Source organism: Ambystoma mexicanum, chromosome 1q (assembly GCF_040938575.1).
Source record: "Ambystoma mexicanum isolate Mex_15411 chromosome 1q, UKY_AmexF1_1, whole genome shotgun sequence".
Lineage (NCBI taxonomy): Eukaryota > Metazoa > Chordata > Amphibia > Caudata > Ambystomatidae > Ambystoma > Ambystoma mexicanum.
In genome coordinates, this window is record NC_090922.1 from 1,095,836,308 (window position 1) to 1,095,854,417 (window position 18,110).

General features: G+C 49.5%; 1 protein-coding gene across 3 annotated transcripts in view; it reads left to right on the top strand.

Moving 5' to 3' along the window:
* Positions 1 to 18,110, top strand: part of BTBD8 (BTB domain containing 8) — a 2,362,893-nt gene that overhangs the window by 700,854 nt on the left and 1,643,929 nt on the right. The gene's annotated exons all lie outside the window — the stretch shown is intronic.

Here is an 18,110-nt window from a genome sequence, read left to right on the forward strand (position 1 = left end):
CCCCAAGGGACAGGGAACACATTTTTCCACGCACGGGGAAGGGGGGAAACAGCGGAAAGCACAGCCTTCCACCCCTGTAAAGCCATCCTCCCACCCTAGGCAGACAAGCAAACACAAGTCTACCCTTGAAAAGTCCCATAAATCACCTGCTAAAGTAATACCCTGTTCCAGGGAATGGTCCAGTGAAGACATAGACAGGGTTATGTCTAGGATGTCTTCCTTAGCTGATTTTTATGATAAGAACCCAGAACACTTTCTTTCATATAACCCTCAAGGGGCCACACCCTCAGGCTCCTCCGATCCCTTCCCGCTAAGTAAAAAGCCCCGGGTCGAAAGACCTGAACCCTTCGAGGTTCAGCCTTACTCCACTCCATATTCTACTCCACTCCCCAGTTTCCAGGGACAAGTTTTCCCTGAAGAGGACCAGGAGTTTGACATTATGGAAGAACAAACCGGGACAGATTACTATGCGGAGGATGAGGACCTGGAGGAGGGAGAAGATGAGCAGGAAATTTACAGAGTAGATTCCCCAGTACAAAGCGAAGCCCCAGTTACTGACTCTCCAGTTGATAACCAGCCCCTCCTTAACGAGGTTCTCGCTCGAGCAGCGGAACACTTCCACATCGACACCCACGGTGTACAGGAGGAAAGGGACTTCGCAGAGGAGTTTGTAGGAGAGAGAAGACCAGTCGCTCAGACCATCCCTATCCTCAAATCCATCCAACGAAGAATAGATCCTTCCCTGGTGAATCCGAACCTCACCAGAGCTGTCAACCCCAGAATTGAAAAGATTTTCCGGGCAGCCCAGTCTGACCCTCTGTATATAAGGGGACATCTTAAACCAGATTCCCTAGTGGTTACCAACACTAGAAAAAGGGCTGGCACGCCCTTATCTTCATCAGAAGCTCCTCCCGACAAGGAGAGCAAAAAACTTTACGGGTTTGGCAGGAAGGTAGCCTCAACGTCCGCCTACCAAGCAAGGATTGCGAATTCCACCACCCTGTTGGCTAGTTACAATTGCCATCAATGGGAAGAAGTCGCGGCGCTCATTGCCTCTGCTCCAGAACCATTAAAGGGCCAGCTGGCTCGGATCTCGGCAGAAGGGAGAGCCGTGTCTGGTTGCATTTTAAAAGCAACTTTCGACGCCGCTGACAACGCAGGGAGATTGATAGCAGAAGGTACTGTTATCAAAAGACATGCGTGGTTACGGCAGTCGGGATTCAAGACAGAAACCCAGGCTTCTTTAATAGACAAGCCAGTGGAACCCAACCTATTGTTTGGGAAAGCGGTCGAAGACGCACTTAAAAATGCCAAAGATGAATATGAGACTCTCAAATCCCTTGGCCAGCTTACCAACAAACCCCCTAACCAGAGGGGGAACAGTAATTTTCGTCGCCCACGCGGACAAAATTCACAAAGAGGCAACTATGCCCAGGGACAGGGTACACAATGGAATAACAACCAGCAGTCTACCCAGAGTTACGGCAGGGGTAACAAGAGAGGTCGTGGAAGAGGCAGAGGCAGCCCCAACAAGGGAGGTGGCACGCCTCCACCAAAACAGTGACGCTCAGTTCAGGGTCCCTTGCCACGCAACCCCAGTAGGGGGACGTATTTCCACCTTCACCTAGGCTTGGGAAGGGATCACCTCAGACAGATGGGTGCTGTCAACAGTATCCGCAGGATATTGTATAGAACTACTGCAGCGTCCCCGGAACCATCCTCCACGACAAAGAGTGCACTCCCTACAGCATCAAAGGATCCTTCTCGAGGAGATCGCCATTCTGCTAGAAAAGGACGCGATATAACTCGTCCCAGGACACCAGGTAAACAAGGGTATATATTCAACTTACTTCCTTGTGCCAAAGAAAGATTTGACAATGCGCCCAGTATTGGACTTACGGCCTGCCAACAAGTATGTCAAGCCCCAAAAATTCCGTATGACCACGCTACAAGAGGTAATCCCCCTCCTAAAAAAGGGGGATTACATGGCAACCTTGGATATGAAAGATGCTTATTTTTATATTTCCATGCTCCCAGCGCACAGAAAGTACTTGCGCTTCAAGGTAGACAGTCGCCACTACCAATTCAAGGTACTGCCCTTCGGGATAGCTTCTGCACCAAGGGTATTCACCAAGGTACTGGCGGTGGCGGCTGCACACCTACGCAGGGAAGCAATCCCGGTGTACCCTTATCTGGACGACTGGCTCATAACGGGGGAAACCCCAGGAATTTGCAGGTCAAACATTCAGAGGACTATCGACCTCCTCCACGAATTAGGCTTCTCTATCAACGAGAAAAAGTCAAGTCTGGTGCCAAGCACCTCAAAACAGTTTCTAGGAGCTATCCTAGATACTCAGAAAGGATTCACCTTCCCTTCGGAAGAGAGAATTCGGAATATACTTCTGCAAATTCCGCATTATCAGTCAGGTCAACAGATAACAGTACGCAAAGCTATGCGGTTACTGGGCATGATGGCGTCATGCATTTACCTGGTCCCCCACGCGCGTCTGCGCATGCGTCCCATGCAGGAATGGTTGGCGATAGTGTGCATATATAGGGGGCCTTCACTTGAAGGCTTATTTTACTATACGGAAGCGGGCATTGTGGTTTCAGGGCAGTAGCAGCACACATTCGTTTTAGGGCATTTTTATGCCACTAGCGGGAAGAGAGCAGCACCGTGAAGACATTTTTTCTATCACGGTGCAGCATTAAATTAAATAGGCGCACTAGCGCTTTTACTTGTGGTCACTTCTTTTAACATTGTAAAGCAAGTGAAGGTGAAGGGCTGTTATGGCTCATCGTCAGCTAGCATACACCAAGTATAGTAACAGAGAATTAGGTAACTCACAAACGTGGGCAACTATGTATTTACACACTGAACAATGGCGGATTTGTTGCAATCAGAACCATAGAGTTCTAAACAATTAACTGTTAAGGTTTATTTCATGTTATGTAACTGTCAACTTTTTTTTTTACGTTATGTAAGCTGCACAGCTGTGCAGACCCAATCAACTTCAGTGCAAGGGTATAAAAACACAAGGAAACAAACGTTTGGAATCATACTAGCCTGAGGAAGCTCGCGAGTCGAGCGGAACGCGTGGCGTTTTCCACCCGCTGTGGGTGAGTGCTGCATGACACCTGGTCTGCTTAGGTATTGTTATGTATGCTTTTTATACTATGTTCACTCTTTTTGGATAAATAAAATGAAATTTTGAACACAATTTGAAGTCTTGTGTGCTTGGGCATATTTTGGTAGGTGTTTGTGGGGGAGCTTTCTCCTCCCCAGCACCTTTACCCTTCTGTTTAACATATATATATATATATATATATATATATATATATTTCTGAGGCTTGTGGAATCTGCTTAGATCACATGCTGTGCATAGGCCGACATCTAGTGGAAGCTGCGGGGTATTACAGTTTGTTTTTCGAAACTCGAAAATGGGCGTCGACACAGGGCGTGCCAGTAATACTATCCCTAGTGTGACGTCCACTGTACCCAAGATCCCTCACGCGTCTAGGATCCTCAGATTGTTTTTTCCGCCATACTGGTCGGAAGCATTTTGCGGAGTCCCCCGGCCTTAGCCATACTTTTGATAAAATATCGATAAATGTACATCCCTTCCCCACCCCAACGTCGAATTTCGACACTCGACGCCGGCTTGGAGAAGAATTCGACCGTCGGCTGCTGCACGACGGATTTGGGCCTCGGAAGGCCTCTGGCCTCGGCCCTGCAAGTAAGGGAGAGTGGGGGGTTGGACATACTCTACACTCTTTGTGTATAGGTACATCTTATACATTTCCTACACTTACCAGCCCGCTGCCTCAAGGTGCGTATGGAGGGTACCCCTTTTCAATTCTGCCCCAAGTGCAATCGCAAATACCCTTGGGTCGACAGGCACGCCACGTGCAATCTCTGCTTGCCGAGGGACCACCCCGAGGCGAACTGCAGAGCGCGTAGTAGGTTTAAACCTAAGACACTTAAGGACCGTTCGACGAAGCGTTGGGCCCACCACGCCAGGCAGGCGGCCATGGCGGAGAAGGGCACCTTCAGCGATGGCAGCGACGCCGTGCTTTCGGACGGCGAGGGCATTACGGCATCTAAAGACATCCGAGCGCAAGTCCCTGACCTCGGAAGGTCGTCCGACAGGGCGGCTATGGGGAAGACCCCCAGCGACACAAGCGCTTCACACACCACTCACACAAAACACACGAAGTCCAACCGAGACTCGACGACGTCGAGTTCTTGGAAAGAGGCACATAGAGAACGGTCCGAATCGGTGTCCTCTAGGCGTTCTCGATCGAGATCGCCGCATGACTCCAGGCAATCATCCACTCTTGCCAAGAGGCCTCCCTCCCTAAGCTAACGGAAGTTCGATCGTCAGAGGACGAAGGCAACTTCCACCCCCAGGCCGCTCTCCAGGAGTCGGAGCCCGCAGACAAGATCAGCGCGGCCCCACGTTCGAAGGACAGGGACTCTACCCCCGATCCTTTACGCCAGGCGTTGAAAACCTCCGGAACCACAAAGGGACAGGGAAAACACTCTTCCACTCATGGGGAGGGGGGAAAACAGCAGAAGAAGCAGCCACCGCACTCTTCCACACCTGTAAAACACCCCACTCCTCTTAAACAGACAGACAAGTCTACTGCTATTTCTAAAACCACCATGTCTACTCAGGATAAGTCTCCTAGACTTTCTGAGAGAGTCATTCCCAGTTCCAAAGAATGGTCAAGTAATGACATAGATAGGGTCGTGTCAAGGATGTCTTCTTTGGCAGACTTTTATGATAAAAATCCAGACCATTTCCTTTCATATAATCCCCAAGGGGCTACACCCTCAGGCTCTAATGATCCTATCCCCCCGAGTAAGAAGCCCCGGTTTGAGACACCTATGAGGTCTTCGGACCCCTTCGATGTACAACCATACTCACGGCCATACTCACAGTATCAAGGAGAGACTTCCTTTGGTGAGGACCAAGAATTTGGCATGGTAGAAGAGCAAACCGGGACGGGCTACTATGGGGATGATGAGGACCAAGAAGAGGAAGAGGAAGACCCTGAAACCTACAGAGTAGGTTCCCCGGTAGAGAAGGAAGCCCCGGTTACCGACTCCCTTGTCGATAACCAACCCCTCCTGAACGAGGTTCTCGCACGAGCAGCAGAACATTTCCATATTGACACCCACGGTGTCCAGGAGGAGAGGGACTTCGCCGAGGAATTAGTGGGAGAAAGGAGGCCTGTTGCCCAGACCAACCCTATCCTTAAGTCTATTCAGCGAAGAATAGACCCGTCCCTGGTGAACCCGAACCTCACCAGAGCAGTCAATCCCAGAGTTGAAAAACTTTTCAGGGCAGCCCATTCTGACCCTCTCTATATAAGAGGACATCTGAAGCCAGACTCCTTGGTTGTCACTAACACTCGTAAGAGGGCTGGAACACCCTTGTCATCGTCCGAAGCTCCTCCAGACAAGGAGAGCAAAAATCTATATGGTTTCGGCAGGAAAGTAGCCTCAACGTCCGCCTATCGGGCAAGGATCGCAAACTCCACCACCCTGTTGGCCAGCTACAACTGCCATCAGTGGGAAGAAGTCGCGGCACTCATAGCATCTGCACCAGAACCCTTAAAGCGCCAGTTAGCATGAATTTCAGCAGAGGGTAGAGACGTGTCTGGTTGCATTTTAAAAGCAACTTTTGACGCAGCGGACAACGCAGGCAGATTGATAGCAGAAGGTACTGTTATCAAGAGACATGCGTGGTTACGGCAGTCTGGTTTCAAGGCAGAAACCCAGGCATCATTGTTGGACAAACCGGTGGAAGCCGATCTGTTGTTTGGTAAGGTGATCGAGGACGCGCTGAAGAATGCCAAGGACGAATATGAGACACTCAATAAACCCCCTTTCCCAAAGAGGATCAAACTATTCCCAGGGGCAGGGTACACAGTGGAACAACAGCAGCCAACAGTCTACCCAGGGTTACGGCAGGGGTAATAGGAGAGGACGTGGTAAAGGCAGAGGCAGCCCCAGTAGAGGAGGTGGCACGCCTCCACCAAAGCAGTGACGCTCAGTTCAGGGTCCCTTCTCACGCAACCCCAGTAGGGGGACGCATTTCCAACTTCACCCAGGCTTGGGAAGAGATCACATCAGACAGATGGGTGCTGTCAACAGTATCCGCAGGGTACTGTATAGAACTACTGCAGCGTCCCCGGAACCATCCTCCACGACAAAGAGTACACTCTTTAGAACATCAGAAGATTCTCCTCGAGGAGATCGCCAATCTGCTAGCAAAGGACGCGATAGAACTCGTCCCGGGACACCAGGTAAACAAGGGTATTTATTCAACTTACTTCCTTGTGCCAAAAAAAGATTTAACAATGCGGCCAGTATTGGACTTACGGCCTGCCAACAAGTATGTCAAGCCCCAAAAGTTTCGAATGACTACGCTACAAGAGGTAATCCCCCTCCTAAAAAAGGGGGATTACATGGCAACCTTGGATATGAAAGATGCCTATTTTCATATTTCCATGTTCCCAGCGCACAGAAGGTACTTGCGCTTCAAGGTGGACAGTCGGCACTACCAGTTCAAGGTACTGCCCTTCGGGATAGCTCCGGCACCAAGGGTATTCACCAAGGTACTGGCGGTGGCGGCTGCACACCTACGCAGGGAGGCAATCCCGGTGTACCCTTATCTGGACGACTGGCTCATAACGGGGGAAACCCCAGTAATTTGCAGGACAAACATTCAAAGGACTATCGACCTCCTCCACGAATTAGGCTTCTCAATCAACGAGAAAAAGTCAAGCCTGGTGCCAAGCACCTCCAAACAGTTCCTAGGAGCAATCCTAGACACTCAAGAGGGGTTGACATTTCCTTCAGAGGAAATCATTCGGAATATACTACTGCAAATTCCGCAATATCAGTCCGGTCACCAAATAACGGTACGCAAAGCAATGCGTTTGCTGGGCATGATGGCGTCATGTATTTACCTGGTCCCCCACGCGCGCCTGCGCATGCGTCCCATGCAGGAATAGTTGGCGAAACAGTGGTCTCAGGCAAGTGGTCAGTGGGACGATCTAGTGGTCGTTTCGCCAACACTGGTACAAAGCCTTCACTGGTGGACAAGAGAGAAGCTTGCACAGGGGAAACCCTTTTACGATCCCGAAGTACAGGCAGTAGTCACTACCGATGCATGCCTGACGGGGTGGGGAGCTCACCATCTCCACCACACAGCTCAGGGTCTCTGGTCTCCCTCAGTGGCCAAGAACCACATCAACCTGCTAGAGCTTCTGGCAGTATTCAGAGCGCTTCAAGCGTTCGAGCCCTACCTACTAAACCTGTCTGTGCAAATCAGGACGGACAGCACGACAGCCATGTTCTACCTGAACAAGCAAGGAGGGACTTGTTCACCAAATCTGTCCAAGCTTGCCCAGAAAATGTGGATATGGGCACTCAGACGGAACATCTTCCTGTCATCACAACATGTTCCAGGGGAGCTCAATTCCATAGCGGATGCTCTGAGCAGAGACTCCCTCCCAGAGGAACACGAATGGGTTCTACACAGAGAGGTTGTAGAAGATATCTTCTCTCAGTGGGGTTTCCCCACTATAGACTTATTTACCACAAGCGAAAACAGACAATGCCTAGGATTTGCATCCAGGTTCCCCCAACAAGACTCCCAGGGGAACGCCCTGTGGATAAACTGGTCAGGGATGTTTGTGTATGCTTTTCCACCAACTCCTCTCATCAGGAAGGTGGTCAACAAGATGAACAGAGAGTCAATGACGCTCGTCCTAGTTGCTCCCATGTGGGCAAAACAACCGTGGTTCCCACACTTACGCAGGATGGCGGTGTGCGAGCCCATCAAACTTCCGGCCTGGTACAACCTACTGTCCCAGCACCAAGGTCAAACAGTACATCAGCAACCCAACTCAATGAACCTGGCAGCATGGCTCCTGAAGTCATAGAGTTTGGCCATCTCAATTTACCACAGAGGTGTATGGACATCCTAAAGGAATCTAGGAAACCAAACACAAGGCACTGCTACTTTGACAAGTGGAAGAGATTCGTTATCTGGTGCCAGAGTAAACAAATCAACCCAGTTGATTGCACTCCTTCCACTATTGTTACATACATGCTCCACCTGCTGAATGCAGGACTGGTTTTTAACTCACTGAAAGTACACCTGGCAGCCCTGTCGGCATACACCACTTCCCATAACAAGGTCTCGTGGTGGAAAGTACCAGTAGTTAAAGCCTTCATGGAAGGAGTAAAGAGACTTCACCCTCCTATGTCAAACCCACCACCAGGGTGGGACCTTAATGTGGTGCTATCCAAGCTCATGGGCCCCCCTTTCGAGCCCATGCATAAAAGCAGTCTCAAACACCTGACTTATAAAACGGCCTTCTTAGTAGCTATTACTTCTATAAGAAGGGTCAGTGAAATTCAGGCTCTGTCAATGCAGGATCCCTTCTTTACTGTCCATAAAGACAAACTGGTTTTACGCACACACCCTAGGTTCTCACCTAAGTTTATATCTGAATTCCACGTAAACCAGTCCATCGAGCTTCCGGCTTTCTTCCAGGACCCTCAAAGCTCGGCTGAGGTGAAACTACACACCCTAGATGTGCGTAGGGCGGTCCTGTACTATGTAAATAAAACCAGACCGCTAAGGAAAACAGATCAGCTGTTTGTCTCCGTAGCTACAGGCAGAGAGGGGGATCGTGTCTCTAAAGGTGCCATCTCGAAGTGGACTATTAACTGTATCCAGCTGTGTTACTCACGCTCTGAAAAGACTGCCTTTCACGCCAAGAGCCCACTCTACAAGAGGCATTGGGGCCACTCTGGCTTTCATTGCAAATGTACCCCTTGACACCATTTGCAAAGCAGCTACTTGGAGCTCTATTCACACTTTTACTCAGCATTACTGCATTGACACCCATTCCAAGGCAGATACACAAGTGGGACAAGCGGTTCTAAGACACTTATTTGCTCATGACCCTTCTCACATCCCACCTCCTTCTTCAGGTACTGCTTGCTAATCTATGCACAGCATGTGATCTAAGCAGATTCCACAACCCTCAGAAGGGATACATTACTCACCGTAATCGTATTTCTGATGCTTGTATCTGCTTAGATTCACATGCGACCCACCCTTCCTCCCCTCGGAGAGAAGGTGCATGGTTGCTTGTAGTCTTACCTTTCTATCTATCTGCTTGGATTATCTGTACTCACGCTAATCCTCATGCTACCTCGTGTCAGAAAAAATACAATCTGAGGATCCTAGATGCTTGAGGGATCTTGGGTACAGTGGACGTCACACTAGGGATAGTATTACTGGAACGCCCTGTGTCGACGCCCATTTTCGAGTTTCGAAAAACAAACTGTAATACTCTGCAGCTTCCACTAGATGTCGGCCTATGCACAGCATGTGAATCTAATATCGGTACCCCTCTCGATCCCATGGAGAATCCTGCATGTACCGCTGTACGGTAGTTAGTTCTCTTAAAGAAGTGGCATGTTGTACCTGCCAGGTGAGGTTCTGTGAGGAGCGCTATGTCTGGATTGTGTCTATTTATAAATTGTGTCACCAACCTCCTTTTTATACTGTTACCTAGACCGTTCACGTTCCACGTTAGGAGCCGCAATCGCTTGTTAGGCCCAGTCTGAGTCATTGTGTGACTTAAGAGCATCTCCGTTTAGGCTGTCACATCCTCCGTGGGAGGTGTTCCTTTTACTTTTGATCTGGAATACCCATATTCGATCTGTCTGATGTGAGCAGTTGACCCATGCATACATTAACAAAAACATCCCAATTCCCCTCTCCCCATACTCCATCCCAAACTGAAGCATCTGTCGCCCTGACAAGTTAAAACATAAAATTAACTGATCAATACTCTACATTCCAAAGCACCAAACCTTTAAACACAGGTATACAACAATTAGCTAAAGAGTGTTACATATCCCAGTCTCAAGGTAACTATAACAGGGGTTCATGCGGGCTGGGGCCGCCAGCTGTTCTGAAATCAGATGCATTCCAATCAATCCAACTTACAGAAACTGTGAAGCAACGATCAAGCAACATTGTTATTTATCTATTTGCAAAGTGTCGGCAACGGGGGTCCGTGCGGTCTGGGCCGCCAGCTGTTTTGACATCAGGTTCTGCAGCCGCATTAACAGTCGTTTCGTGGTCTTGTCACGCTTCCATATCTTGGTGCACCTCGTATTGCATCACCGTTGTCATATTTGTGTCAGTCGTCTCCATTTGCCATCGCTTCAGGCTCTTGTTGTGGGCACCTCAGGAGGTGCTCTCTCCGGTCGTGGTCTGTTTCTGCTGTTTTCTTGCCTCCGATTCGGCCTCCATTCGACCCTCTAGATGATTTTCTGCCCAGCTCCCCGCTTCCTCGGGGTCCGTGAAATGTACAGTTACTCCATTGTGGTATATTTTCAATTGTGCTGGTAACAAAAGTCCATATTTTACGTTAAGGAATTGTAGCCTCTTCTTGAGTGGATCGAAGGATTGTCTCGCCTTCTGAACCTCCCTGGTGAAGTCCGGGAAGAAGGCAATTCTGGAGCCATTATATGTTAAGGAGCCCTTGGTTCTGGCCATTTGGAGTAGGGCATCCTGATTCCTATAGTTCAGGAGCTTTGCAATTACTGTGCGCGGGGGAGCTCCGTGGAATTGCCTGCCTGCTGGGATACAGTGAGCACGTTCTACTGAGAAGAATTTTGATAGGGTCTTGAAGTGAACAGATCGGCAAAGCCATTGCTCGAGAAACAGTTCCAGTTCCATGCTCGGGCCCTCTGACTTTTCTGGCAATCCGAGATTCTGGATATTGTCCCATCTCGCTCTGCCTTCTCCCTCCTCTACTCCTTCCTCCAGTGCTTTGAGACGCGCCAGTGCTCCTGTCATTTGCTGGTTTACAGTTCTCAGGCCGTCCTCGGTTTCAGATATGCGACCCTCAGTTTATACCGTGTAGGCCGTAAGTTTCTGTAGATCGTGGCGCAGAAGTGACACCTCTGTGCTTATACCATCCATCTTTTTTCCATAGAGGTTCTTGAGTTGGCGATGGCGTTCATAACATCCTTTAAGGACAGTTGGTTTTCATCAATTCCCATTGCTTTGCAAGAATTGTTTTGCTCTTGTGGAGGAGTCTGGGCTGGGGTTGTGTACTGCTCCATTTTGCTCTGCATAGTCACATTCTTTGTCCTGTCTTTCCCCATGATGGTGTGGCCGATGTTGACTCAAATGACTACACTTGATGTTGCTCTAGGCCTACAGGGGGGGTTCCGCCGTATGTCGTATCGGCAGGAAGTGTTTACACAGGGTGGCTGTCTTTGGCCATATTCACTGCAGTCTGAGCGTGCAGCTATATCACCGTTTCAATAGCAGTTTGGTACACTGTAAGGATGACACTTCAGTTTCAGTGCAACAGGGTATATCTCCCTCTCCATAAATAGCGATAAATATAGTACAAGATTATGTGCCTTTCTTAGTAGCCGTTCCCGTCCCAGTTGGAGCTGTGAGCGCCCAGACACAGAAGCACGCCGTACTAATTCAAGGGTGCCATTTACACTCTGCGTCAAGGCCAAGTGAAACAGTGGAACTAATTGCTGCTTTAATGGAGGGACGTATTCATTTCAGTCGTTTCAGCAAGGGCCTGTGATCGGGGCTGGTAATGCCAGAGGAGATGTATGATCTACGCAGAGTTGGTGTTCCCAGCACAGCAGTGTCAGTGTTTTCGCTTTGGAGGGCTAAGCAATGGTCCAGGCTGGATTTTCTGTTACTGTGACACTATCTGAGTTCTCGCAATGCTTTCGTCTGTCGTCGGACGGGAAGACCTCTGCAGTTTCACCACGTTTCCGCTAGTGCCTCTTTATTGGGAGCCCATTACTAGTCTGGTGGTTGTGGGAGATACAGTTTGTGTGTGGTGGCGTTGCAAAAATCCCTGTTTATGGAGCACGGCGTGGCAGACCAGAGTTAGAAGTACGTGAGTATAGTCTTTGTTCTGCTCAGCCCGGAGTTTGTTAACCCGTGCTTCCCCTCAGCCCAGCGTTTCGACTGCCAACAATCTCGCCTCCAGCAGATGACCTTTTGTGGTGTTGGACCAGGCCCCTATGCGGTCTCGCAGAGGAGGACAAAGTCTGTTATAAAGTGTTATGCTGGGCAGCCGGTGTGTTTGCTGGGCACTAGAGCCACAAGACTTAGCCTGGGCGCCCAGCTGCTTCACCTCTTCGCTCTGAATTTGCTGCGCCGTGGGGCCGGCGTGCTGGTCTCATTCGTCCCACGGCTTTCGCACACAATCTGTCCACAGCTTACCATCTGTTTGCAGCCGCCACATAGACCCAAGTGCTGCACACCATGCACCAGGTTCTTGTTCCGGGGACACACCGTGAGAGTTTGAAGTGTAGGAGAATAACTGCTGTGCTATATTTTTACTGGCAGTCTGATCCGTTTGTTCCCCTCTTTGCTTACAGTGGAAAGGCGCTTAATTCAGCCATCTCCATTCACATCCCTCCACAGGGGTTGCCCACGTCGTAGACGGTTTGGTTCTTCTGTAGTCGGGGCGCACTCAGGCAGCGCTTCACCACCTGCCCACTACCTTAGGTCTCATGGCTCCTGAAGTATCTAGGGGCACACAACGTTGCTCCGCAGTTCCAGCTATAACCTCGTCGTTCTAATCTTCAGGATCTCCACTCTGCGGGCTCGCTCTGGCACCTTCAGGCTGTGTCGTGCCTTCACGCTCCGGATCACCGGAATGCACCTTTCGCTCGCTTTCGCAGGTATGCTTCCCCCTGCACTGGGTTGTTAATATCTAGGACCGATGATTGTTCGCACCGACCTTCGCATCAGCGCCGTGTGCATTGTTTTTCTGCAGGACGCTCGGCGCAGAGGAGTCATAGTCTTGGTAGTCGCCTCCCGCTCAGCTTGTTACTCCAGCGGCCATCTTAGCTGGCCTACGCAGCCAAACACTTCCACTTTCGTCGGTGCGCACCTCGGTAACCAAGCTCCGGTTCTGGTCAGTATTACAGCGACCCGCTGTGGAAGGGTTCCGCCGCCTCTAAATGCTATTTTCTTGGATTGAGCGACACGAAATCTCAGGATATGAGGCAGGATCTAGCTGCCGGCCCGGGAGCAACGAGGGATCACATCCTCATCGCATGCCTGTTGGCCACGCCCCCTGGAAGAGACGCCCTCTGGTTTCTCACACCACTGAGGCTGAGGTATACCATTGGCCACAGCCTGATTACATACTGTCCCTGAAAGCGAGCCGACGGGCGATGCCGTTCTCGCCCTGCAGCGAATGCTGCAAATAAGGCCCTACCCTGTCAGGGCTATCTGCGTGCAGCTCGATTACAACAGAGCTGTGGTTCCCCCTGATGCCCTCCACCAGCAAGGACTACATGATACATCAGCGCATGAGCTCCCTTTGAAGATGGCCGCCGCAGTGTTAGTCCTCACCCAAAGGCCTTCATCCTGCGACGATCGTGCCACAACTGTTCTATGACCACTGAGGCTGAGGCACCCTATTGGCCACATCCTGATTAAATACTGCCCCAGGAAGCGAGCCGTAGGGGAAGCTGGTCTCGCCCCACAGTGAAGGCCCTACCATGTCAGGGCCTGTCTGGTCATGGTGGGAGTGAGGAAGAGCTGCCCATCCTATAACCTGCTTCGAAGTGCAAAGCCCCACCCACCACTATCGTGCTGCTGTCTCTATTGCCTACCGGCTATAGGTTAGCCTGATCCTCAGATTATGAATCGCCTAACTATAACCCTGTACTGTACTGCCAAAATACCACTGACTGCACCCGCAACATTCCTACTCCCATGTGTCTGTATACCCATTCCACAAGAGCTCGCAGACTGCCATGTTACTATTCTCTCCTCCCATCACTCCAAACGATCACCCAAGCGCACCTTGAAGCTTATGCAACAGTGCTTCACGCCACTACTGCACGAACAGTCAACCGCCAACACCCCTGTGGCCTACCCTTCCTATGTCTACAACCTTCCTGCTCGCTGACTCCCCCAGGCAAAATCTGCGCACCTACCAGCCCACCATTACCAAGCACAGGAGCCACGCTCCCTGTGCCTACCAGCCCACTGCTACTAAGCCCAGGAGTCAGATTACTTCAGCCCATCTAAAGCCCAGGCCCACCCAACAAGATTGCTAAAGCATGTACTGACCCTTTCAGGCTATGGTGGCTACGTTTTCGTTTCACCTCCTCTATCTCTAGACCGTGCACTGGCACACAGAGGAATCTTCGCCTACGTACACGCTCTTCCATCCCTTCGCCCAACCGCCCTACAAGACTACCTGCAAGACCCCATTGGATTCAGTGCCCATTCCTGCTACCACCCCTCCCACACCCATACTGAAAACATTCTCCTGCGCACCTGTCAACGTGCGCTCCAACTGTGCCCACGCAACAGCTGTACATGACCTCCTATTAGAGAACGACTTGGTTTTGCCCGCCACCACTGAAACATGGCTACATGACGCTGCTGGCCCAGTCCTATCCCTAGCCATCCCACCTGGGTACACAATCCTGGCATCGGACAGACCTGCCAAACCAGGTGGTGGTGTTGCCATCATCATGAAAGCGGCAATACCAATCAGAGCAGCCCCGCACCCCCCATACAATTTCATCCTTCTCAGGGAATTTAACTTGGGTTTTAACACCAACTCTAGCACCCATGCCACTGCCCTTACTACCACACTGCTAGACATGAACCTAGTCCAAACCGTCACCACCTCCACACATGCCAAAGGGTGTATTCTTAATTGGATCTTGAATCTAAACACATCCGTCACAGTTACCACATCGCCCCCCTCCCCTGGATAGACCACTCCGTCATCCAATTTCTCCTACTTCGAGTCCATGACTGTGTGCACAAATGGCAGCTGCCTCCCCATAACCTGGAGACACACCTGCAAACTCTCTGCAGAGCTTCTAGATCCCCCATTGAGGCCTGCTTTGTCTTACTGCTGGAGATCAACAACCCTGACACCATTCTCTCCACCTATGACACGCTTCTACACACCCTTGACTTGCACGCTCCCCTCAAGCCCACTCTACAGAAGAAGCCCTCAACTCGCAGATGGTTCACAGAAGAACTACTCGCCCTCTGTAGACACAGATGGGCCCAACAACACCCCTAGAGGAATAACCCCTCCACTGCACACAAAGAAGCCTTCCTCGCTACTGCCAAAACTTACAAAGCTTTCATCATCCCCACCAAATCCAGTATCTATAACACTAGAATTAGTGAAGCAAGCTCCATAACCAGGGAGCTTTTCAAAATCTTCAAAGAATTGGAATCCACGCAGCTCCCACCACAAGCCTCCTCAAAGACAAAGATTGGTGCACAGGCATCCAACCCGCATTGACCAACAAAATCCACAAATTCGGAGATAAAAGCATTCCCAAGAGGTTGGTTCTCCTTGCAAACGAGGCAACCACAGCCTCCCACCGCCACCCCGCATTCCTTCAACCTGTCACACCCTCTGACATCGGAACTATCATCCAGCGACTCAAACCCTCTAATTGCAAGGGAGACATTTGCCCTACTATCATGGGTGCTACCTCGCTCGCACTCATCATCTCCATGAAGAATTCCTTCTCCTCAAGCTCTGTCCCTAGAGCCATCAAACAAGCCTGGGTCACGCCTTTAATGAAGGAACCCTCCCTGAACCCTACTCTCCTAACAAACTACCACCCGATAACAACAGTATCTTACCTAGTAGAAATTGTGGATCGCACTGCCTACACCCAAGTACAAGCCCACCTAGAAGAACACTACCTTCTGGGCTCACGCCTATTAGGCTTTAGACCTAGACACAGCATGGAGGTTGCCCTCCTATATCTCCAGATCGAGCTTGATGAGATACACGATGCCGTAGAGCTTGCCATCCTCCTCTTGACCTCTCTGCGGCCTTTGATCTTATTGGCTACAACATCCTCTGCCAGCATCTTTACCAACACCTTCACCAGTGAAGCCGCCAGCTGGGTTAAATGTTTTCTCTCTGAACGTTCGTCCAGGGTCTTCGATGGCTCTGAAGCAGCTGATCCCATCCCAGTACTTTTTGGCATCCCGCGAGGCTTACGATTATCCCCCACTCTCTACAACATGTTTATCAAACCTGTTTGACCCCTTCGATAACCTTGAAATCTCATACACAAACTTTGCTGATGGCACCCAAATTCTGCTGAAACACTCTGGGAACCACACCATCGACTCTGCCAGCATCACTCAAGTCTACAGCATCATTCAGGCCTGGATGGCAGAACATCAACTCTGCCTGAATGATGACAAAACAGAACTGCTCATTGTAGGCTCCTCTCACTGCCTAAAACAACTGGCCTCCCCTTCTCCATTGATGGCAACATCACCATGGTCTCCAGCCGTGTGAAACCCCTGGGCGTCTATCTGAATGCAGAACTTTTGATGGACAAACATGTTAAGGCTCTTGCCTCGTCAGCAGCCTACTCCACCAAAATCATTTACCACAGCAGAAAGTTCCTATCAGCCGACATCTGTCTTCCATTAGCCAGAGCTGCTATTGACAGCAAATTGGATTAATGTAATGCCATACTCTCAGGCACACCTGTGAAAAACGTAACTTCAACTGATGCAAAACAATGCCCTGAGGCATGCAGAGATCTGATCACATCTCCGAAGCAAGGCGAGATGTCCACTGGCTACCTGTCAAAGCCTGCATCGAGTTTAAATTCCTTTCGATAACCCATCGATGCATCCATAACACTGCACTCGCCTTCCCCAGGAAGCACATCTCCATTAGAACACACCAGCATTTTCTGCGCTCCTCTGCTGCCCTGGCATTAAGCATACCTAGGTACACAAGAAAGAGAGCTGGAGTAGCCAGCTTCCCGGTCACAGCACCATCACTGTCGAACACCCTACCTCGTCTCCTCCAAGATGAACCCTCATCCTAATTTTCAGAAAACGACTCAAAAGCATGTTGTTTAACAAGTATGTCTAAGCTTAGCTCTACCGCATAATTCTTACTGTCTGTTTACCTATCGTATACCAGCGATGTGATACCTCTGAGTATGGGCACTATCAACAAATTAAATGAATAAATGCCTCCAGTAAAATTATGAAATGCAGTCATAAAACATGGAGGATACAAGGGACATTAAGGCACACACATTGAAAGAAAAGGTAGGCAACGCTTTATGGTGACCATTGATAAACAAAGTAACACAAAATACAAACACTGCGATTCTTGCGCTCCAATAGTAAATTTATTCTTGTTTGCGCCCTCTTTTCTTATTTTATTTTAGATTTCTTTAGATTAATTCAACCCCCAACACGTGTTTCCCCATTGGTCACAATGGTTCTACAGGAGGGTGAAGATGTTAATGAAAATTCGTTATCAAGTCTCACGTGGTACTTGTTAAATATCAAGAGTCATTATGAAGATTGTAATGTGCATAGTCTTAAATGCACTTTCTTTCTGCTATTGCCAGGTTTAACCGTAGTCTACATTCAATGTCTATTTCCTTTCGTCCGTGCTATTTGCTCACTCGCGATGTAAGGCTGCAACATCTATCACATGGATGAACAAAGACATTACCTGAGACCTTGAACAATGTGAAGAATTTCACAATAGTGACAAGATCTCTTCAGCAAATTGAGGCACTAGAGTACAGCATTCTTTGCTGGCTTCCATTCACCTCTCCAGGGAGTGTAGTCTGCCCGTATTCGAACATCACTCCACTCACTGCCCACAGGACTGCAAACCCGGGCCTTTTCTCGAGAACCTTCGCTTCAACAAATAGGCTAATAATTGGGCAGGAGTAGGGCTTTTCATTGCTGCTTTGCAGTTTCACACGTTAATGATGTCAGACACACTTTACTTATCAAACTTCGATTTGAGCTCTGTCCCAGCTTTCAGTCTAAGAAAATAAATTGCGTCTTTTTTGCAATTGAAATGCACAAATTAAACACGTTTTGTAGAAATGTGCACAAACGAAGGTGTGAGCATAGGTTAGCATCTAGGTTCTATTAGAAAACGGACTTGGCAACACATCTGAATCACGAAAATTACTTGTTACTGTTCATATACTTCACTCTGACTCTAGCGGCAAG